General features: G+C 30.1%; 1 long non-coding RNA gene across 1 annotated transcript in view; it reads left to right on the top strand.

Moving 5' to 3' along the window:
* Window positions 1–4997, top strand: part of LOC111632414 — a 22229-nt gene extending 17232 nt beyond the window's left edge. The window contains exon 3 of the long non-coding RNA XR_002757856.1: window positions 3630–4997. This is a non-coding gene — a long non-coding RNA (uncharacterized LOC111632414). The remainder of the gene's footprint in view (window positions 1–3629) is intronic.
* Window positions 4998–5929: the final 932 nt, after the last annotated feature.

The following is a 5929-nucleotide window of genomic DNA, read 5'->3' as shown; positions in this document are numbered from 1 at the left end:
CCCAATTTTAATGAAAAACAATAATCAAAGTTTACTTTACCTTCAGTTTAAATCTCAATGGCAAATCAGCAGGAGAGAGTCTGTAGATAGACACAAAGTTGTCGTACAACTGAAACAAAAAAGTCATACATTATATAATTTTTCTAATCATATTAAGCCCATCTGTGGCCAACTGAATAAAAATCACCGAACAACGTAAATTCACGCCAATCAAAAACAACTGGCAATTTTCAGGAATTTATTCACGTGACTAACTTTTCTATTCAGTAGTTATATCCACTTGGCACAGGTGGCCTACAACACAGCATTAAAGACAATTGAAGTATTTTATGTTATATAATTTCAAACTTACCAATGACGTAAAATGTGATAATGCCCAACAGCCCGAAAGTACTACTAATAGAATGAAAGGAGATCCAATAAGAAAATAAATCTTTAGATCTGGAACTACTTTTACAAATATGGTAACGTATAAGACGATACAGCATATATGCATAAAGAAGGCATACATTAATGGCAGAAGAACTTTGAAATTCTCATTAAATTCTTTTAGAACTTGCCAAATTTCGACTTGCTTTTCGAAAAATCTTTGTAATTTATACTTTATCGACAAATCATTTATCTTTATTTCTTCGAGTTCTTCGGATAATTTGATAAATCTATTGGAGAAAACTATACCAGAACCTGCACACGCGATAACTGTTGTTCCAATTTGTCCAAATAAGTAAAAATCTGCAAATTGAAAGTACATAGTGCATACGAATCCTTCTGTCATGCTTCTACCTTGTCTTCTGAATTCGCCCATCATTACCACACCTGTGACAATGGTGAAACCTACAAAAGTTATGAATACCACGAAAATGGCGCAAAATAGATAAATTTCGATTCGTTGTAACAACTGATATTCTTGCTTGTAGCTGCTCTTCATAATATGAAGAGATATTTTCTTTCTTTTCAGAATACTACACTGTACTGCTACGTAAGATGAGAGTATAACCAATATCACATTCCATAGAAATGTAAACTCTTTGAAAAATAAAAAAACTCGCATACAGTAAATGTCGATATTGGGCAAACTAATAATGTAACTCAGACACAGAAACCACAAGAACGCTTCGACGAGATCACAATATAGTTTAAAAATTTTTTCGGGAATAACAGCTCTATCTTCTGCCACGCATTGACACGGAACTACCATATCCACTCCAAATACTTTGAGGATATTGCAAAATGGGCGAAGAAGAAATCCAAGACATCTATATCGGTGATCAGTAGAATACATACTTGAAAATACAGAAAAATTCAATTTTAAATATATATTAAAAGATGTAGGTACTGTACTTCTAAATACCAAAGTTCGTACGAATGTAGGTACGTAAAGTAATTAGAATATTTAGTATTAAAATGTGGAATTATCAACCGGGTGGATAAGTCTTCTGACTATTGCCAGTTGGTCAAGCGTTCGCACCTGACCAACGGTGCGCTCTTTATTTCTAAGAATTTTCACATGTCTGACGTCAAATTAAATGCCACTTTCTAATAGAAATCCCTAAAAAAGCCATCGTTTGTTGCCAGATTGTCAATGTGTTGTGTAGGTTTATCCCATCATATCACTCTATACAAACTGAAATTATATAAACAAGACAACTGAGTACAGAATGAAGTTGAGTGCTTTCGTAACACAACGTATTAATTTAAGTGGAAGATCTGACGTCAATATTGAAAATGATACCTGGTTGTTTATGCACTATAATTTTTGATATTGTTCCATTGGTAAACATTTCACGATTTATATAATATATTTTAAACGAATTATGTGGCATTGGAATGCACATTTCGAATATCGCATTGGAATTTTCGCGTTGGAATGCACATTTGAAATATCTTATTAGAAAATATTTTTCAATGCGATACCAGACAATAATAACTGATTAAGTTATAGAAATACGTAATAAAACTTATTCTATAATATGATTCTATTTGTTTATTATACGAGGGTAATTTGTTTTCAGCCTCCACAGATCCAGAATGAAAAACAAAACCACTTTATTTGTAGAAGCTAGTTACAGTCTTTATCGTATTTTCACAGATAATTGCTTTGTCGATTCAGGCAGACATCATTTTCTGACACCAGCTTTTGTATAACCACGTTGAAGAATTTTGACGCCAAGCCATTTATCGAATCTTTAATACTGTCAATCAACGGTATACAGTGTGGACCTTGAAATTTGAGAAAACTCCTCACTGAGGTCAAAAATCGTAACCCAACGCTTATCTGTCACGAATTGATCCACTTTGTCCACCAAAAAGTCGGTTATTACGCACTTTTTCCATTGACTGTACTGTACATATAAAATATAACCGGACACGTTACAATAGGATAAAATAATGCTATTGAAACTAAACAGTATCATTATTGATTAATTTGATATATATGTATAATTCACTGAATAATCTAAGAGGGGCGATATGCAAATAGGTTCTTCTATAGAGGATTTTGTATTCTGTATGTAAAATTGCCCTTTATTGAGGCTTTACTGTTGCGAGTGTTCTCGAAAAACTGGGTGGTCAGACATAAATTCGCATCAAACTATCAGTGTTTAATTTTTCTTATTCGAGCAAAGTAAAGGTGAAGCAAATGAGTTTCTTTATTATTAACACTAATTTCTCCACTTACAGTAGAGCGACGTTTATCCTAAACGTCGGTTATCCGAAAGAATTCCAGTCAACCTAAAGTATAATTTTTATTTGTTTTTATATTTTTCAATGTATTTATTTCGTTTGTAAAACATAAAGAAATCATTTTTAACGATACAATAGCCACGATTATTATTTTAAAAAGTTTACGTTAGGCTTAACATCGACGAAAATTCAACTCAAAGCGACACGAATAAATGTATAATAAATTTTCTTTCATTTAAATAAAAAAACTAAAGTAAATTTAAAATGCGGGAGTCGGACTTTTTTCGGACTTAAATTTAAATTGCGGGAGTTGACACATTTTTTCGAACTCTGACTTCTCTTGCTAGAAATTTCTCCAGACTCTGATTCCACAGCCCTGGTTGAAACAAATGATTGTCAAATGAATATGAGAAAATTATTGCTTTTTTCACTTCAGACATTGCAGTTACCATATTTTGATTAATTGTATAATTCTTTACAAATTATATCATAAGGATATATAATCTGAAGAAAAGTATTAATGTTACAATATTGTGAAGAGAATATTAATATCACACATTTTTCTGAAAACTTTCGTGGTTGCAACAATATTGAATTATGAGTAATGTATTAGATTCTGTTCCACAGAAATTGGCAATTTTTATATTACTCTAAACATGCAATGTTTTATATTTATCTAATACTATCCTACATCTTTGTCAAGAGAATTGATCTTATTAGTTATCCAAGTAAAAAGTTAACAATTTCAGATTGAAAAAATGTAATTCAGATGTCTTTTGTACTTTTGTTAAGTATAAAGCTAATATTTATATAATTAAACTTGTGTTTTTGCTCAAGAAATGAATTACTATGCTTATTTTAATATAATCTTTAATCATTTCTTTATTAATAATGAAATTATAATTTTTAATTAGAAGAAATTAATATATTTGTATTTATTTGTATAGGAAGATCACTTTAATTTATTGACTGATATTTTGTGAAAAAAGAAGTTTCAAAGTTTTCATTATCATTAATGATAGGTAAGAATTTTTAAAGTATTTATATTTTATATGTTAAATTTATGTTTTATTTAATTAAAAAATTTATTCAGTAAAATTTGGACTGTGGAGGTGGTATACCAGGCTCTATACTCCAACTCAGAATTTCACAAGATTAACTTTGACTCCAACTCTTGCATCTAAATAATAATAATTTAAAACATACTTTGAGTATATTAACCCAGAATGGTATTTCATCACTACCAAGTAAATCATCAGGCATTTCTATTTTTTAAACTTTTAGTGCCCATAAGGTAGAAAGAGGGACTTTTTATCAAGCCTGTTATGGGATTGACCAGGCTTGCAGTAGGATGGTTGGGTGGTGAGGGACAGAGCCTGCCATATCTTGATGGACTACCTATGAAAAAATTTCCTGGGGTTTATTTTACTCATCCAAATTTTGATTTTGGGTCACAAAAGCAGCAGGCTGACACTATAACAGCTTCTCCATTCAGCCATGACATTACTATTGAACCCACTGAAAGTTTTCATTTTTTTTTCATACTGTTTTTCATTATCACCATGATGATGATCATCATAAACAACACATTGACACACACCTTGTTTTCTATCTGTGATAAAGTATTTGAAAAATAGTGATTCTGTCTTTTCTGAGTTTTCTTAACTATTTTGTATGGGTCTTTTGACAATAAAAATTTAGAATTAGCTGACAGACAGAATATACTCAAATATAAATTTCTAAAAACAAAATCATCATTAATTAATAATATGCAAACCAAGATCACGGTGTAGGAGAATCCTCATAAAAGGTCTTTCATTACAGGAGACTTCTATAATGTAGGATAGGATGTTATTAGGAGCTTTAATCTGAACCAATAAAGTACAAATAAACATATAAAGTACATAATAAAAAAGTAGGAATTGGAGTCTGTTCATTTTTATCAACTTCAGCTTTACAATGTAAGAAGAAACAAATTTTCTTCTGAGTCCAACTTCACAGCTCTGAGTAAAACTTAAGATTTAATAATAAAATAATAAACTGTATTTAAAAATTGTTATTAATTGGTTCACAGAGATATACTGTGTGACTGTTATTGTCATCAAGTAATATCAAGTAGAACTAAATGAAAACTGTATTATTTTGCAAAAAAATATGTTTGAATTTGAAAAATTGAATTTGAATGGTAGCATATCTAAGATAAACAAAAGTCAAATGGTTAACTGAGGTTATAATATTCTGGTACCAAATATAAATACAGTAGAGCGTCGTTTATCCGAAAGTCGGTTATCCAAAAGAATTCCAGTCGGACTAAAGTATAATTTTTATTTGTTTTTATATTTTTCAATGTATTTATTTCATTTGTAAAACATAAAGAAATCATTTTTAACGATACAATAGCCACGATTATTATTTTAAAAAGTTTACGTTAGGCTTAACATCGACGAAAATTCAACTCAAAGCGACACGCAACAGAGAAAAATTTTAACACAGGATAGGTTAATATATTTTTTCGTACATAATCGGTTATCCAAAAAATAAGTTATCCGAACAACCCCGGTCCCCAATTGATCCGGATAAACGATGCTCTACTGTATAAAATTAAATGTTATTGGTACACTGGTGACTTGATAAAATATACTTTTATAGAATGCAGATTAACATACAATGAGGAAAGCCTGTGAATTCTTAATATATCATCCAGCTTCATCAGATTCTGCTGCTTTTATTTTATCGTTTTGGTGAGTTCTGAGTTAAATTGGCAGTTAACAGCATAGTTCAAAATAAGTAAGCTCAATTTGCAATAGTTTGTTGACTGAGCCTACATTTTGTATTTGGCGCTATATAAACATAAACTTTTGTTTTGTCGATATGGAAAAGGTTAGACAAAAAAAATGAGCAGTAACAGATGATTTCTGACTAGAGTGATTTGATAATTAGTGGCTACTGTGTGATGTAGGTTGTTCTTAGGTATGGCAGAAAGAATTCCTTTTTACATTGTGACCTTAGTTACAATGCAGTCAAATTTTTTAGATTCCAAGGACTACATTATAGCAAATCATCAGTGTAATTTTAATGCTAATTTTTAATAGTTTTGGAATCAATTACTTTTCACTTTAAAACACTTAATGAAAAATAGTAAACTCAATTAAAGTTTCACTTTAAAGTTGAAATTTTAATTGAGTTTACTTAAAATTTAGAGAGTAAATTGTAAGTTTTATCCTGATGATGTAAAATTATATTTAAA

Source organism: Centruroides sculpturatus, unplaced genomic scaffold (genome assembly GCF_000671375.1).
Source record: "Centruroides sculpturatus isolate CEXI.00-Female unplaced genomic scaffold, Cexi_2.0 scaffold803, whole genome shotgun sequence".
NCBI classification, from domain to species: domain Eukaryota; kingdom Metazoa; phylum Arthropoda; class Arachnida; order Scorpiones; family Buthidae; genus Centruroides; species Centruroides sculpturatus.
Note: the sequence above shows the minus strand (reverse complement) of the source record. Positions and strands in the feature narration are given on the sequence as shown.